Source organism: Anomaloglossus baeobatrachus, chromosome 3 (genome assembly GCF_048569485.1).
Source record: "Anomaloglossus baeobatrachus isolate aAnoBae1 chromosome 3, aAnoBae1.hap1, whole genome shotgun sequence".
NCBI lineage: Eukaryota > Metazoa > Chordata > Amphibia > Anura > Aromobatidae > Anomaloglossus > Anomaloglossus baeobatrachus.
In genome coordinates, this window is record NC_134355.1 from 272,424,963 (window position 1) to 272,443,651 (window position 18,689).

At 42.8% G+C, this 18,689-nt stretch overlaps 2 long non-coding RNA genes across 2 annotated transcripts in view; both read right to left on the bottom strand.

Moving 5' to 3' along the window:
- Positions 1 to 4,754: 4,754 nt before the first annotated feature.
- Positions 4,755 to 5,190, bottom strand: LOC142295179 (uncharacterized). Its single transcript, XR_012751390.1, has 3 exons — positions 5,107 to 5,190; positions 4,923 to 4,999; positions 4,755 to 4,836 (listed from the first exon to the last, which is right to left on the bottom strand). It is a non-coding gene; the product is annotated as an uncharacterized LOC142295179 (long non-coding RNA).
- Positions 5,191 to 6,876: 1,686 nt separating this feature from the next.
- The window catches only part of LOC142296360 (uncharacterized), a 55,814-nt gene continuing 44,001 nt past the window's right edge, over positions 6,877 to 18,689 (bottom strand). Inside the window, exons 2-4 of the long non-coding RNA XR_012751623.1 lie at positions 18,628 to 18,672; positions 15,118 to 15,237; positions 6,877 to 8,261 (exon numbers count right to left, since the gene is read on the bottom strand). This is a non-coding gene — a long non-coding RNA (uncharacterized LOC142296360). The remainder of the gene's footprint in view (positions 8,262 to 15,117; positions 15,238 to 18,627; positions 18,673 to 18,689) is intronic.

Here is an 18,689-nt window from a genome sequence, read left to right on the forward strand (position 1 = left end):
TGTGGGATTTTTTCACAAAAGGTTTTTGAATTCTTAAAAGTAGATTTCCCAGTGATCCCCATTTACCATGCCCTTCCTAAGATCCATAAGGGGGTTTTCCCCCCCCTTTCAGGCCCATCATTTCGGGCATCGGATCATTGGGGGAAAAATTAGGTTCCTGGGTTGATCATTTTTTGCAGCCACTTGTAAAAGAATTACCTGGTTTTTTGAGAGACACCAAAGCCCTTTTGTTCAATCTCAATTCACACACCTGGCAGTCTGACTACCACTGGATTACTTGTGACATAGTGAGTCTCTACCCTTCTATTCCCCACCATGTGGCACTGGAATGTCTGGAATTTTTTCTTTCCAAGCACAGCTCATACCCTTCCGAAATTCAGGATTACATTGTAACAGCAGTCAATTTTCTTCTAACACACAACTATTTTTCTTTTAATAAGGAATTCTATCTACAGAAGTGTGGCGTCAGTATGGGGGGGAAATTTTCCCCTTCTTTAGCCAACATTGTTGTGGCGGTTTTTGAGGAAATGTACATCTTTGACTCTTTTCACAATTATTTTTCAGACCATATTATTTTCTATACTAGATATATAGATGACCTACTGTTAATTTGGAAGGGCGACATTCAGAAAATCCCAGAATTCATCGATTACATTAATAGCAACCCTCTTAATTTGAAATTCACGTATAATATTGACTCTCAAAAAATTCACTATCTTGATGTCACATTGGTGGGGAATCAGAACCGTATTGACGCTATGCCATATTGCAAGGATACTGACTGCAATTCAGTGCTGCTGGCTAATTCTTGCCATCCGGCACACACTATAAAAAATATTCCTGTGGGGGAATTAATCAGAACCAAAAGGAACTGCTCGGTTTCTGATTTCTTTCCGCAGGAATGCAACAAAACTGTGAACAAGCTAAAAAATCGGGGCTACCCCAATTGGTGTTTAAAAAGAGCCTGCAATATAGTCCATAATATTGATAGAGCTGACTTGTTGAAAAACAAAAAAAAGAAAGCAATCGGTGGTTCTGATAAAATCACTTTCAGTACCACCTATTCTCCCCAATATAATGACATAATTAAAATCATCAAAAAACATATACCACTACTTCATCAAGATAAAACTCTTTTCAATATTTTGGAGCAACATGATATCAACTTTGTTGCTAAACGTGCGGCTAGTCTAGCAAATATTCTCTCCCCTAGTGTGGTTACAGGCTCTACGGCACAGCAAAAAAACTGGCTCTCTTGCAAAGGGTTTTTTCGCTGTGGCCACAACCAATGCACAGCCTGCAGGTATGCCAAAATCAGTAAAACATTCATGTCCACTCATACAGGTCTTACCTATGACATAAATAATTATATCAACTGCAATACTTCTTTTGTAGTTTATTTAATAGAATGCACTCTCTGCAAAATTCAATACATAGGTTGTACTGGGAGCCCATTAAAAATAAGAATCAGGCGACATCTCTCTGACACCTTAAATGTCAATGCTTCTAATATCTCAGCTGTTTCACGGCATTTTGTCAGTGCACATGACAGATGCACGGACTCCCTAACTTATATGGGCATTGAAAAAGTTATTAAGCCAACTAGAGGAGGAAATCATAGGAGAAAACTCCTCAACAGAGAGTCCTTTTGGATTTTCAGACTAGGTACCAGGGTACCGCACGGTCTGAACACCCGACAGGACTTGATCCTACAATATTCCTAAAATAATATTCTTCCATCTATAACTTCAACAGCTCTTGAACCAATTATATATCTCTACATTTTTCTATAAATAGATCTTTGTCCATGCTTTCAATATTTCAGCCGTTTCACGGCACTTTACCAGCATATATTTGGAAGCATGGATTTCCTGATTTATATGAACATGAAGAATCAAATCATCAAAACAGCTAGGGAAAGAAATTATGGGAGCATATTTCTCAATAATTAGTCCCCTTGAATTTTCAGATGGGACACTAGCGTACCGCATAGTCTAAATACTTGATAGATTTTGACATTGCATTACCCTTATAACAACCATTTCTCCATCTCATAAATTCAACAGTCCTCGAAACATTTGCACATTTTCACATTTATATTTCTCCAGAATAAATCTAATCCTCTAGAATACTTTACATGATCTGTGTATAGACATATATATTCATACATATTTTTTCAACTGCGGTTTCTTATATACATGTTTTTATTCCTGTCCTTTGTATATCTTCCCTGCATGGGATTATGCACCTGTCTGTTTTTAGTTTTAATTAAGCACTCAGCTTTGCCAATGACGTCTAATGTGCACCCTTTATATGGGATCATTTTGGGGTAAAACACATGCCATGAGTAAGACCTTCTGGTCGAAACGCGTTGGATAATCCGCTATCATACTTGTGCCTCTGTGCTTACTGGATTGAATACCTGTTTTTAAGAATAATTCCAATAAAAGAAAAAAATTTTTTTTATTCTTCCATACATTCTCCGTGATGCTGGATTCTTGTTCTTTCTGATATTGCCGGGTCATTCTCTCCTATTGGAGTGAGGTTGTAACAACTCTGTCCACCATACTTCAGAAAGGAGTTGCTCTGTGCCCAGTCCTGTGTCTATTTGGGGTGATGGATGTACGCTCCTGGTCCCAAAATGAAAATTTGCTAATAAAAAAGGTATTATTTTTGGCCCGGAAGGGCATTATACTAAACTGGATGGGCATCCACCCTCCAACTAAAGCCTCATGGATTGCATTGGTAAATGCTATAATCCCGTCAGAACACTATGTTTATAAGATAAGAGGTTCTTTAAATAAATTCGACAAAATATGGGGTAGATGGATGGGCTCGCCCTTGACCGGAGGATCACCCTAGCTGATAGCATACAGTCGGTACTGGCGTAATAGTAACTGATGGTAATCCGATGGGTGGAAAGGAGAATTACGTGGTTTATGATATAATGTATTGGAGATATTACGAGACCTCTGTAATCTGGGTTGCGCTTCTCTTATTGGTGTGGGCTTTTTGCCCCAGAATGGATATGTTTCGAGAACTGACACCTCTGCAATGATTAATGTGCTAAGGCCAGATTGAAAGTAATAGTTGTTGATTTAATTGTTGTTGCTTTATTACCCTGCTTATCAAACAGTATACGTGTATACTTGTAAAGTATAAATTGCTGACTTATCCTATAATGTAATGTCTTACTTAACCTTCAATAAAACGAGTTTAAAAAAAAAAAAAAAAAAAATCACACATGCTAAGGTTTTTAACATTTTGAGGCCTGTACTTAACATAAGTAATGATTGACTTTGTGTCATGAATGTTATATCCGGCTGTGGACACACAACATCTTGTAGAATTTACAATGACTTATCCAGACATGAATTATTTCACGTGTCGACAAGTCCCTTTAGTACATGACATCCCTAGGCAACACCTTGATGTATAATGTAATAGTCTGTTACCTTAAATATTGTGACACCTCAAATTGTTCCCTTTATTTCTTCATCCCCAGTCATCAACTATGGAAACCGTGTCTGAGGTCACTCAGGACACAAATTGTGAGGGCGGCCAAAGTCCATCTATTACATCCCCAGACACTGAGGTGGCCCAAGAGGTTGCAGAGACATCTTCAGCCCCTCGAAGAATCTTCCTCAGCCATAAAAGGCAAAATACACCTGTGTCAGGAATAACGGAGCTAGTTGGAATAGCGAAAAGCATTCTTGAACGACACAACTGCCCACCAGTCTGTGCATTCGCCCAATTAGTGGATATAAAGATCCAAAAAATTAGGGTTGATCAAAGAGAACAGGCAGACAGGCTAATGTTTGCAGTGATTAGGGCGGGCACAGCTGGTTTACTGACTGACCGTTCTTATTTTGGTGTGGGTGATCCAGCGAAAGTTCCCTCTTTTGGCCAGCCAACCCCAGCCTCGCCCCCGGTTGCTTTTGAAAATGTTTATCAACGGCCTACCCTTTCACGTGGCGGGAGGCCATTGCGGAGGCAGTCGCGCCGTGTATATAGGCCCCACATTCCTGCCTCCAAAACCACTCACCCAAAATCCACATCTTAATTTACTTTATTAATGTTTCATATTATTTTCTGTATGTATTTGTAAACCCATTTTGATTTTTTTTTTTTTTTTTAATTACAAAAATTTCAAATGATCAACATGTGAATAAACATGTTTCAGTTGGCAAACCAGAGTTTGTTTGTTATTAAAGTTTTTAAGAAATAAAAAATTCTTCTAAAAACAAGGTCACATTACTTTTTCAAAATGAACTGTTGTATCTGAATAACCTTGGAGTGGTGACAAATAACCTAGCATGACAGGGGCCATAATGTTAAATGTAGTAGTTTCGCTAGATTTCACAAAATCACAATCTACAATTTAGGTGGTCAATCACCCGTGACATTCTTGTTGGTGGTCATAATTTTTTTTTTGTGTGTGTTGACATAAATAATGGCTATAACCTTGTATATAAGCCTTTTAATTTTTTAATACTTTTCCATTGTGAATACAATATTTATTAGTAAAACCATATTAAATTTGTGGACAATGAAGTCCTTACTATGTTGACATGTAGTTTGCCCACAATGTTATTTTTTTTTTTTTAATAATAAAATTTTTATTTTGGAGGAACATCAAAAACTGGAAAACTAGGAAATTAACATTTCTGTGTGTCAAAAAACAGATTCTGAACATATTAAACCTGTTTTAAAATAATTATGCTCTTCTAGCAACTATTATACTTTCCAGGAACCTCTTCACCAATGCCTCATGGGTCAGCCCTGTCACCCTCACCCTCCTTGCAGACGCCCATAAATCCCGCATTGTGGGGTATCCTGTGGATGAAATTATTAATTGTAGAGTTTGTATTTGAGCTTAAAATGCTAAACAAAAATGGGTTTCAAAATAAGGGTACACGTACCAATGTTGTGGTAGAGCTGGTCCTCATCACCATAGAGCATGAGCTGACCTCCCATCTGGCCTCTGCTGCGCCAAAGGCTAGTTCCAAACAAAGTAAGCAACATGTTCACAATTTTTTTAAAGCCATGGCCAAACAATGTGGCAATGATGTTTACCATTGACATGTTGCAATGATGTTAACTCACCTTGAGGAGTGCCTGCTCCAATATCATCTAGAGCCGATTCTGATGACTGTGGCAACATGGCGGCAGGCGGAGCATCATCATCTGATGAGGGTGAGGGAGTCAGTGATACTGGAGGGGTTGCAGCATGGGGAGGTGTCATGGGATTGGCTTCTTGCGGGAGGCGGGGTGCTTGCAGGGGCTTGTGATGCGATTCCTGAATGGCTCCTTGAGCGAGGAGGTGTGCCTGCAGGGGCTGGTGATGGCACAGGTGATGGTCTTCCCGCATCAACTCTTCATTCTGCTTGGTCTTCTTCTATAGTGTTAAGACATGAAAACATAGGTATGCTTAGACCATAACACTTATTGAAACCACAGTGTTTGTATTTATTCTTAAAATAATTACTGCTAAATTATGCTTCCCAGGTTTTTTATTTTCATGATACAACCAATGAGAGGATGTGTACACAAAGCAGGAATTGTTATCATATCCCAGAGTCTTGCATAATAATATTATGGCCCTATACACATTTCAACAAAGCTTCACAAAACAGCATCAATACATTATGTGTCATGTAATTGACACAGGTATAAACCTTTTTTTTATTTGGTTTAAACGTGTGATTACATACACATAAGTTTACGTTTAACATCTGCTTTACTATTCCATGTGTGTAACGGTAGTACATGGATCACTTACCACGCAGGCTGCGTATAGTAGATCTGATATTTGCAATCCTATCGGATGACCGATACCGTAAGTCTGCCCATCTTTTCCTGATTTGGATGTCAGATGTCCTAACCACCGCAAAATTCATAGCCAGGCCTCGGCGGATCTGGCACAGCACCGCCCTTTTGTGGGCCATGGGGTGATCATAGAGCCTACTGCAGCCATAATCCATGGCATCCGTTTAATGAGGTAAATCACCTCACCCTCATCCCCACACAGATGATCGGTGTTGCAATGCCATCTTCCTTCATGTGAATTCGGCAATCCAATGCTCCAGTCTGCCCATGCCAACGCAGGGTCATGCGTCATGATGTAAGAACGTCACGGCATATTGTGTAGCTAAAAATCAGAGATGTGTAAAATATGTGACGCACATGCGACATTGTAAAGAGAAATGCTTCATGTCCGGTCTACGCTAGTTCTGAGACGCATTGAGATAAGGTCTGAGCGGATAATTTCCTTGAGAAATAAATAACCTTCGGCCCATGCGTATCAAACATTACGTATGAGAGATGTTGCACACTAAAATGATTGAAATTGTTAGAAGTACACATCTAAACACAAATGTTTGAGAAAATTATCAAACATGAATATCCATAATGACACACAATTTGCAATCATATTTTAGAAAATTTGTTTGCAAAAATTTGTCTGATTTAGGTTAAAAATATTTAACAAAACACCAGTGCCTCAAACAAGGCAAGTGGGGCTACACAGTCAAAAATAACTGCAGAATGCATATGCGGATTTCATCACATCACTGTGCTATGATATGATTTATAAAGCCATTGGTATACCTAATGAAAAACACATGTGTCACTCTTACATAGTCAATGGTCCATTACATGATAAAGTGTCAAATTCTGGTAGTGTTTTTATAATTGTACAAGTGAAATAATTTTTAGCATTTTCATATTTTTAATTTCATTAATTCTTTACATTATAATGTAATTAAATAAGAGAAATTTTATTTTTACATTTTTTCATCCAGACAAGATTTTTTAAAACATCCACATTGTTATACAATTAATGATTAATCAACAATAAAAAAAAATAAACCATTAATCACCACAGTAAAAAAATACCTCTAGACTGCTGTAGCAAGAAATAAACTTTAAAATAAAAAATAAACAAAAACAGTATTTACATATCCATACATAATACACCACTAAACAAAAACAAAAAACTTCAAATATGCTGTTGCCAGGTCACAGCCCCTGGCCCATTAAAATAGTCACAATAGCGGTCATGATTAGCTAAATCCTCATGATGGGTTCGGGCGGAAAAGGGGAGGGGAGGTGGGAAGAGATCATGCTCATGCCACTCTCCTGGTAAAAATTGCCCAGTAATGCTGTTGTTGGTGTCAACATAGCCTGCCGGAATGTAATCTTGCCCATCCATCTTCTGTAGAAAATTATGCAACACACAGCAGGCTATTACAACACGATCAATTGTTTCTACTTTCAGATTAATGGGGGTTGAGAACACCCTAAACTGGCTCGACATAATCCCAAAGGCATTCTCGACCACCCGCCGTGCCCTGCAGAGTCTGTAATTGAATATACTTCAAGCTGGTGTTAAGAATATTTGGGGATAGAGTCTCAGGAGGTGCTTTTGGAGGGTAAATCCCTCATCAGCAACGAATACGAAATTGAGGTTGCCACAATTGTCCGAGTTGGGAGGCAAGGGCAACTGAGATCTGGCCAGACGCTGACCAAACTGGGTGTGTTCCAGGACCCCAGCATATGAAACACGGCCAGTCATCCCCACATCCACAGTGAAATTCATAATTAGAATTTACAAGGGCCATCAGAATAATACTGAAATACCCCTTATAATTAAAAAAAAATAAACAAGACCCACTGTTGGGTGGGTTGTGTAATTCTGATATGTTTGCCATCCAAGGCACCTACACAGTTTGGAAATTGCCATTGAATGGCAAAATCTTCGGCTATTTTAGCCCAGTCAGCAGCAGATTTGGGAAATGGCATAACTTCCCGGAGACAGTCTTATTGCCCGACAGGTCTCTGGAATCAGGCTGCTCAGCAGGGAATGGGACACCGCTGCAGAGTACTGGAGATCAGTAAGGCAACGTCCAGTGGCCAGGAACCGCAGGGTCACACCCAACCGCTCATCCACAGGGACAGCAGAACGCATTACAGTGTCCTGCCTCATTATGTATGTGTGTACTCGCTCCAGGATGAATTTGAAGGACGCCTCAGACATTCTAAGGTAATTTCTGATGTCCTGTGGATTTCGCCCTTGCAGATCCCGGATTAGGTGCATGTGGGTATAATGATCCCTTCTCAACAGCCACTTTCGTGCCCACATCCGACGTCGTCTGTTGTGGCAACGGTCACGCCTTTCCACCTACTCCGAGGCCACGGAAGCTGCAGCAACTATAGCACCAGCAACAATAACTTGCTCCTGTTCAGAAAGCATGATGATCCTGCAATAAAATAAACACGTATGAGAGTTGTGGAACAGAAACATACAAAATGTATGTAATAACTACAAGATTTAAATAACCACAAAATGAAAAAAAAAATTATTGTCTGCATGTGCTCACAGGTGTCTTCACGTGTGAACAATACCAGTTAATGCTCATTTTTTAGTTATTCCAAAAGTGTGCACACAATCCAAATCGTACATGCGTCTACAAATTAACATTACATACGTAGCACAGAGATCCTAACAAAAAAAAACAAAAAACCGCAATGTGAAGATTTAACGGAACTTCTACATGACCCAGCAGTGCTCGGTTGCAAAACGCACACGCGAGCATGGAAAGCCACAAAGGACGAGAATGAAATGTAATGACTGGCTTTTCTACACAAACTGGCCAATGAAAACGCAGTTGCGTACACCTATCAGAGCAGAGGAGGCGTTATTCATTATTGGAACACACGTCCGCGTCGTTGATGACGGACGCAGGAACGATGTTGTTCGTTGTTCAAGGGGTGTCACACATAGCGATGTGTGCTGCGTCCGGAACGACGAACAACCTGCGTCCTGAGCAACCGATATTTTGAAAATGAACAACGTGTAAACGATCAACGATTTATGCCATTTTTGCGAGCGTTTGAGGTCGCTCGTAGGTGTCATACACAACAACATCGCTAAGGAGGCCGGATGTGCGTCACGAACACAGTGACCCCGACAATATCTCGTTAGCGATATCATTGTGTGTAAATGGGCCTTAAGAATCTGACCTATCTTGAATCCGCCAAGAGACTGAATCCTAGGCAGGCTAGGTGGGCTCTATTTTTTACACGTTTCAATTTTGTGGTCTCTTTTCTTCCGGGCACTAAGAATATAAAAGCTGATACTCTATCTAGGAGTTTCTTTGCTGATTCTCTGGATGTTGCGGAGCCATCTAACATACTTAATGAAGGTGTGGTCCTCTCTGCTATTTCACTCAATGTGAGGTTGGCACTTCAGAGATTTCAGGGAGACAAACCTGAAAGATGTCCTGTGGGGAAGCTTTATGTTCCTGATCAATGGAGGACTTGTTTTGGCCTAGATTTATTGTTCCGTATTGGCTAGTCATCCTGGTATTTTTAGTGCTAGGGATCTTGTGCGTAGGTCTTTTTGGTGGCCTTCTTTGTCTCGGGATATCAGGATTTTCTTGCAATCTTGTGGGATTTGTTCCAGATCCAAGCCTTATTGTGCACATTCTAGTGGGTTGTTGTTGCCATTACCTGTGCCTAAGAGACCCTGGACTCATATTGCTATAGATTTTATTTCGGATCTTCCTGTCTCTCAAAGGATGACAGTTATTTGAGTTATTTGTGACAGATTCTCTAAGATGGTCCATTTGTTACCATTACCGAAGTTGCCGTCTTCTTCAGAGTTGGTGCCCTTGTTTTTTCAACAGGTGGTTTGTTTACATAGTATTCCTGAGAGTATTGTGTCAGATAGAGGAGTTCAGTTTGTGTCTAGATTTTGGAGAGCATTTTGTTCTAGATTAGGCATTGAACTGTCTTTTTCTTCTGCTTTTCATCCCCAGACCAATGGCCAGACAAAGAGCTATAGACAAAAAAGACTGACTGCACTCACCAAACTGACGTGTGAACATGACAAACATTTTTGTATTTTATGTCATGTTCAGTTATGCACCTGTTCACACGTCAGTTTGGTGAGTGCAGTCAGTCTTTTTTGTCTATATTAAGAGGGTCATACCTCTGACCGTGCACCCCTCCCCCAGTTGCCACAGGTAATCTTATCCTATATAGTAGGTTCCTACTTGCCCATACACAGGAGGTTCTTAACCCAGAGAGAGGTTTCAGCATAGTGTAGGTACCCAGTTACGAGATATGCCGTGAAGGGGCAACTGGGCAGATATACAAATGGCCATTTATATATGCTAAATATCTAATTTTTCTTAGATTTTCCTTAGCATTAATGCAGGTCCATGTTCACACATTCATGGTTTCCATACTTTAGCATTATCAGAGTGTAGGCTGAGAGAGCTAATCAGACCTTGGAAACTTTTTTGAGATGTTTTGTATCTGCTGATGAAGATGACTGGATTTCTTTTTTGCCATTGGCAGAGTTTGCTCTCAATAATAGGGAGAGCTCTGCTACTTTGAGGTCTCCTTTTTTTTGCAATTTTGGATTTCATCCTAGGTTCTCTTCAGGGCAGGTTGAGGCTTCATCCTGCCCGGGTGTTGATTCTGTGCTGGAAAGAATGCAGCGGATTTGAGCTCAAGTAGTGGACAAATTGTTTCAGTCCCAGAAGAATGCTCAAAGGTTTGCCAACCAACGTAGGACAGTTGGTCCCCGGTTTAAAGTGGGGAACATGGCTTGGTTGTGCTCCAAGAATGTTCCTATGAGAGTTTCCTCACCTAAATTTAACCCTAGATTTATTGGGCCCTATAAAATTTCGGAGATTATCAATCTCGTATCGTTTTGTTTGGCTCTTCCTGAGACGTTTAAAATTCACAATGTCTTTGTTAAAGAAATATGTGTAGCCAGTAGTTCCCACAGCAGCGCCCCCGGATCCTGTGTTGATGGGGATCTGGAGTATGAGGTAGAGTAAATTTTGGATTCCCGTTTTAATAGATGAAAACTCCAGTATCTTGTTAAGTGGAAGGGTTATGGTCAGGAGGACAATTCTTGGGTCTTTGCTTCTGACATTCACGCTGACAGATTGGTTCGTGCCTTCCACCATACCTATCCTGACAGACTCGGTGGTTCTGGTGAGGGTTCGGTGCCGCCTTCTCAAGGGGGGGTACTGTTGTGAATGTCATCTGTGTGGGTGCTGTTTTGAAGCTCCCTCCAGCAGCCAGGAATGGTAGTGGAGCTGAATCTGAGCCTGTGACTCAGACAGGTGTCGGCATTAATTGGGAATTAGGGAAGTCCTATTGCAGACAAGTCTGGTCTATATAGGAGAGCACTTTTTGCCTTGCTTGCGCCAGATATAAATGTATATTCCTCAGTCTCTGTTTCTGGCTTGGAGTTTTGTCCTTCCCTGTTTCCCTGAGCAAGATTTCTGCAGATAAGTTCCCAGTTTTTTCCTTGCTTCCTAGTTTACACCTTAGGGAAGTGATGGCGAACCTATGGCACACGTGCCAGCCGGGGCACGCAGAGCCCTTTCTGCCGGCACACGCGCTGTCGTCTCATCGTGCTGCTTTGCACTGCTGGCGCGGTCGTGCCAGCAGTTCAAAGTTGTGTTGGAGCGTAGGAATATTTCTCCTCGCTCTGACATTACTTCTCTTAGGCCGCAGGTCTGTTGCCTAGGTGTGTCAGTAAGAGGCATCGGCGTTATGACATCTTCTGGCCGTGCGGGAACTGAGGACCCAGCGGCGCACAGGAGAGGAGCGGGTGCTAGAAGGTGAGTTGTGTTTTTTTTTTTTTACTTGTGTGTGGCTGTGCCAAGGTGTGGGGCAGTGCCAGGATGGGTGAAACATGCACGCCAGGATGGGGGAAACATGCACGCCAGGATGGGGGACATTTACCAGGATGGGAGGAACATTTGAGGATGGGGAATATTTACCAGAATGGGGAATATTTACCAGGATAGGGAATATGCTGGAATGGGATACATCTACAAGGATGGGGCCATGATAGGGACAAATATACCAGAATGTAGGAAATCTATATATATCTCAGGATGGGGGATATGTTTACCAGAAAGTGGCCCAGGAAGGGGGGACATAACTACACAATGATAGGGGAGGGTAGTGTGGAGACACGGGGCTCAGTGGGTGCTCTCGTCCACTAAAACCCGCCGCCTTTAGAAAGACAGCGTGGCTCAGGGCTCATCCCAACTGAACGCCGGCCTCCCTAACCGTGGGCGTAACACTACTCAGACAACACAGGGTGAGGGAACCACAATAATTAGACTTTATTGGATCCCCAAACAATTAACGGCACATAACACATAACCAGCAAAACACAAATGTAACAGGCAACAGAGTCTCACCCTTCCGCTGGCTCACCAGGGATTTAGAATGTCCATGCCTCAGAGGTTCCAGGGCTATTTACTCCAATCCAGCAGCACCCCGCTTTTGGCGGGCACCCACCGAGAAAAGAATAATGCCAGATTCAGGAAGCTGTGTGAGGTCTGCAAAGTCTGTAACAGGTGACTGAACTGTCCCAACCTGAGTGTCCTCCTTAGGTAGTCCTGGTATGATGATACAATCCTGGCAGCCGGAGTCGAAATCCCTAGGCTTTGGATATGGTCTCCAACTGGAACCGGAGTCCCTAGATTGAAGCCATAAGATATCCTGATCCTCTAGTCAGCTCCGAAGAGCTTAGACTGGATCCATCAGCATCCAACAACAAAACACTGGTGGCTTAAAGAAATCCCTTTCATAGCCACAGCCTTCCACTTGGATACACTGCGTCCTCATCGATTGGTTGGACAAGATCGCCTCTCCCATTGGATGAATCTCAAGCTGCATGGGCAATGTTCATTTAAATGATGTGCATAGAAAGACTGAAGATATCTACATGAAGTCTGCAAGTCACAGACTCGACAATGGCTACTAAGGTAATCACATTAGCAATACACAACTACGTTACAATGGTTACTGAAAGAGTCTGGAGAAACAATGCATCTGGCTTTCAGTGGCCAACACAATTACATGAGTCAACAAGAGTCTTGTAGAAACAATGAGGGACTTATCCCCCGTCTATAAACAATCTATCATCCTGTCTGGCTGAATTTTAAGAAACTTTAACCCATGAGAGTCCATGTCATCACAGGTAGCAACTCGTACATCTTTATGGGATTTCAAGATGTTCAAACTATGAAATGTAGATGTGGATTTCAGGGTGAAATCTGATTGCATTGCATGCTAAAATCTCTGTCTAATATGCTGCAATTTTTTCCAGAAAGATCAATCCAACTGCTGTGTCTGGAAAGGACAGTGGCAGTGGCTCAGCTTCAATGAGTGGTAAGCACGAATGAGTGTGATGCCCTCTGCTGAAGAGAAAAGAAGACTGCAAAGGTAAGGTAAAATCAATTATTTACATAATAGGATTGGTTGGCACTTCGGAAAAAAAAAAAAAAAAAAAATGGGTTTAGGGCTATAGTTTGGGCACTCGACTGCGAAAGGTTCGCCATGACTGCCTTAGGGTGTTTTTTTTCCCTTGTTTTGCTTTGTATCTGTTTTCTTGCAGGTGAAGTTTGGTTTCTTTTGTGTTGTGAGCATGGGGTCCCCCCCTTTGCTAGCTCTCCTGCAAGAAAAGAGATTTTCTCCCTGTTCAATTTGATTATTCGCTCCTCTGTATTTTGTGTTCTTTTTTGTATTTTGTTCTTCCATTATTTACAGGAGTACCTGATATCGTGGAGGTGAGGTCGTTCGACCTCTAGGGCCATTTTTATTTTACTATCAGGAGTTTGGTATTTTCCTATAGGGATTATGCACTAACCACAATCAGTGTCCTTTCCTTTCCTTCCCTTCCCATCTAGTTAGTCAGGCCTCAACTTTGCTAAATCTATTTTTCCTATCCGTGTATTGTGTTATCTTACATCACCGTAATCTTTGTATTTGGGGGGCTACCTACTCCTTTAGGGACTACTCTGAGGCAAGGTAGATTTCCTCATTTCTTTCTGTGAGGCGTAGCTAGTTTCTCAGGCTGTGACGTGGCGTCTAGGTTTTTAGGAACGCTCCACGGCTAATTCTAGTGTGGTCTGATAGTTAGGGGATTACGGTCAGCCCAGGTTCCAACTACTCCTGTTTTCTTGGTGTTTTTTCACCAATGGGAGTTTTTTGTAATCTTCCACTGTTACCGGATCATAACAACCACCAAACCCAAAAATGGAAATAGAGTCTAAAGGCCCTGTCACATGCAGAGATAAATCTTTGGCAGATCTGTGGTTGCAGTGAAATCATGGACATATTGTTCCATTTGTACACAGCCACAAACCTGGCACTGATGGTTGCAGTGAAATTGTGGACAATCAGTGCCAGGTTTGTGGCTGTGTACAAATGGAACAATATGTCCATGATTTCACTGCAACCACAGATCTGCCAAAGATTTATCTCTGTGTGTGACAGGGCCTTTAGTCCATTATTCAAAGCTGTGGTATTCAGACAGAGCTGCCTGCTTTGAACAATATTTTTATTTCAAAATAAGTGCTTCGGATTCCCGGGACAGACAGTGAGCAGCATGGGTGAGCCCCTTTAAAGTGTAAATGGCTGGAACTGGCAGGAACAAATCTAGCTGGCATACCTCTGGCTCGATTCCAAACCCAACAACAAACTGTTTAAATGCAGAAACTAGACTGTCCACCACTAGAGCAGAAAATTGCCTCCTGTTTTGAAACTGTTAAAACAGGCAGTCAGAGAATTGGTGCCCTCCTACTTAAGCACCTAGTTGGCACCTGAGGAGCTTAGCCATCTTTCATCAACATCACCCCCTGTAATAATTATAATGGATAACTGAGAAATCTATTTGCGTGGAGCAAAGACACAACTGAACCCGGTTTATAGGTGATAAAGTTTGTATTGTAACACACGGTGATTAGAAAACAAGTGCAGAGGAAAAAACAAAGTCCATAAAACACACAGTGAAAATATCAAAAGAAGTCTTTAAGGAAAGTCTCTAGAAAACCTCACAGGATAATGTGATTTAGCAATGCAGTCCTTGAAGCGCCGTAAGGAAGGCTCTTTAAGTCCAAAGAGAGATACAGAGCAGTATACAATGTTCAGGAAACAGATGCAGAGCAGTTTCTAGTGTCCAGAACAGTCCCGTGCTCTGCTACTGCATAAATTCAAATGGTGGAAGCAACAAAGCAGTATACAATGGTCAGGAAACAAATACAGAGCAGTTAATTAACTAAGCCAGCTTACATGACAGCAAGGCAGGTCCGAACCACAGCAGGGCTAGGCATCAGCAGCAGGTGAGCAGAACCTTTGAAGAGTAGCAACAGGAGTTTCACACAGGATTTGCTGAAGTAACTTGAGATGCCACTAGGAGAAGGAAACCAGGCAGAATACTCAAGCAGAGGACTGTAATTAAAAAGGCAAGAGGATACAGAACACATAGAGAAGAATGAAGCAGGGGACACCATCTTGGAAAAGGGCAAACAGCCCAAAAAGGATAAACAGAAAAACCAGAGTCCTTACACCCCCTTACAAACGAGCAAAGTAGTGTGAACATCAAGAAGTCAGGCACCTATCACTTCTGTTTTTTGAACACTGGGGTTCTATGGCCCATGTTTGTTTTAATTGGGTGCTGTGTGGTGGATCTCATGCAGTAAAAGTGTGACGCCCTGGCAAAACCAGGTAGTCACAAATAGGCCCCCGCATAACACCAGCCCTCATTAGGCAACACACAGCCAACCTAGAAACCCTAGTCACCCCCCTTAGGGAAAGATAGACACACCAGTGGGCGTGACCACGTGGTTGGACACGCCCACCCAGGGGTCTAGACAGCCCAGGGCGGGAAAACAAGCAGTCTGAGTCAGATAGTGTTTGGATTTCAGTTTGGAGAGGAGTGTTTGTGGCAGCTAGGTGTCGCTCCAGCAGAGAAGTTCAAGTTGAACGGTACCAGGGTAGGAGCCCTGGTGCCTTTGGCTAGGAGGCAGACAGTGGTCTCCGTCAGCAGGAGACAGGAAGACGGCTCGGCAGAACCAAGGTGGACTGGGACAGGGTTGAAGCCCGCCGGTACCAACACGGGGAATCGACCCGGAAACCGTAGCACAAGGGGGGTACTCGGACCCTGAAGCGAGAACCGGAAACAAGCGGACTGGTTAATTCACCGATTGAGGCCAGGACTAGAGGTCCTGTCCCAACCAAAGTCCCTCATAGAAGACAAGAGCCCACCGATAGGGATAAGAGGTCACCGCCAGGGCCCATAGATCCCACGGGCCAGCGTCTGCGGGCACGGCTCCTTAGGTCACATCCAGCCGGGAGCGGACTCCTAAGTTCCAGACTAGGAAGTCCACCTTACACAAAACAGTGCAGAGGAAAAGGATAGGGACCACCAACCGGGTGGGGGACCCGAATGCAACCGGCCGCAGCACCGGCCACCAGCACCTTAGTTTACCAGAGACTTGTGTGATTTATTCACTGTGAGTAAACACGCATTCCCCTGCTGTCGCTATACCCTGCACCAGAGCCACTGAACCCGGGGCCACCATCCCTACCCACGGAGGGGTTAACATCTTGCTGCCACTACATCTCCCCCGGGTGTCCCATAACCTCAGCGGTGGTGTCCCAACTCACCACACACCGTGGGTGGCGTCACGAACTTAATACGGCCTAGCCCGTACATATACGTCCCCCCATTTATTCGGCGTGTCCGCGAGACCCCCGGGTCCGGAGACCCTCGAGCCACCATCCCTGAAGGTCCGGATCTGAGCAGAGCCGGCTGCTGGCACGGGGGCGGCACAAAAGCTGTGAGGCTCAATCGGGTAAACAGGCTGTTTAGGGGCCTTTATAAACAATAGGTGCTGTGTGGTGGATCTCGGGTAATCTTGGCTGTGAGAGTTAACCTGGTAAAGAGGCTGTTAAGGGGTCTTTTCTTTACAATTCAGTGATCTGTGGTGGAATTCTGTCAATCTTCTCTCTGTGGGGAACTGGGAATACAGGATACAGAGGGCAGATTTATTAAACTTCTTCCTCTGTGAGGGAAGTCTGTCAATCTTGGCTGTCTGAGGCAACTGTTTCAAGAGGTTTTGTTGAAGCCTACTTTTTAAACATACGCTCTGTGGTTAAACTTTGGTAAACTTGGCTGTGTGAGGCAACTGTTTATAGAGGCTCTGTTGTGGCCTCGATTTGAAAATTACACTGTTTAAACTGGCAGTCTTGACTGTATGGGTCAGTTGGAATACAGGCTATAAATGGGAAATTGGTTAAACCTATTGTTCTGTGGGTGAAGTCTGGCAATCGTGCCTGTGTGGGTGAACTGGGAATGCAGGCTCTGTAAGAACTCTTAAATTGTTGGTCTGTGGAGAACCTCTGACATCCATTTCTGTGGGCTAATTGTGAAAATTTTGAGTTTCTTCATTTACTTGCTCTTACTCCCATTCTGATTCCTTTTGCAGCCCTTCTAGCCCTTACTACAACTATTTTACAGCCCTATTGACTTGTATGGAGGGGGGGTTCGTTGTTCGTTGTCAAGTTCGCTCGTGCTGTTCCGGCGAACACGAATACAGCTGCAGGGAAGGTTGGTAAGTATAACTGTCCTGCTTTATTCCTTAACTAGCTGTAGTACCCGGGCATTGCCCAGGATAGTAACTGTCTCTCTGTCTCTCTCCCAGTCTCTGTCTGTGTGTCTCTCTGTCTGTGTCTCTGTCTGTGTATATGTCTCTGTCTGTCTGTGTCTATGTCTCTGTCTATGTCTCTGTCTGTCTGTTTCTATGTCTCTATCTGTCTCTTTCCCCGGCTGTCTCTTTCCCCAGCGGCCTCTGTTTCTCTCTGTCTAACCACCGACATCATATTACCTCACACATAAGCTTCTTATACTAACAGTTTATTTTGTTCCTATAGCAACCACTGACAGTTGCTATTAATAGCTTGTAGCTCCCACCTCCATTCAGTTTAATGGAAGCAGGATTTTGTAGAGTTACTGTAAAGCGCGGGGTTAAATTTTCTCATCAAATCATAGTCCATGACGTTCCCTGAGTCACATGGAGTCAAATTTCGTGATTGTAAATGCGACGGTGCGAATTCCTTTAGTGGACATACACACACACACACACACACACATACAAACATACAGTACATACAACACATACAGTACATACACTGAGTTTTATATATTAGATTTCTTTTTCCTTTTTTTTTTTTAATCATCCAGGTGTCTGAACCCGAACTGTAACATGGACTTCCCTGAGAGGTCCGTGTTCGGGGTCCGTGCACAGACATGAAGTATCCGGTTCGGGCCCCAAACTTTACTCATCCAAAGCATTCTATATCCTCTGAAAAAAATGGTGGAGGCAGTGTGAAAACATCGGCATGCATACCTTCCATTGGCACTGGGTCACTAGTGTCCATTGATGATGTGACTTTAAATAGTAGCAGTTGGATGAATTCTGTAGTCTATAAGACTACACTTTTTGCTCAAATTCAACCAAATGCAGAAAGGCTAATTGGACGGTGTTTCACAGCACTGATGGATCATGATCCAATACATAGTGCAAAAAGCAACCCAGGAATTTTTTAAGGCAAGTAATGGCTTAGGCAGATCCCTGACCTAAACCCCCTTAAGGGTTCTCCTAGAGTGAGATAACATGGCGTCCCTGATATTATTCATACTTCAGCCTGTCTTGGTCACATGTCAATATGGGCTGCAGACTGAAGACATACAGATCTCAAGAACTGTATTTCAGCTCACAAGAGCTGTATCACGCATACCTGGTTGGTAGGGAGCAGGGCTGCTACAGAGACATCCAAGCTAATCTGTGGAGAACAGCAGA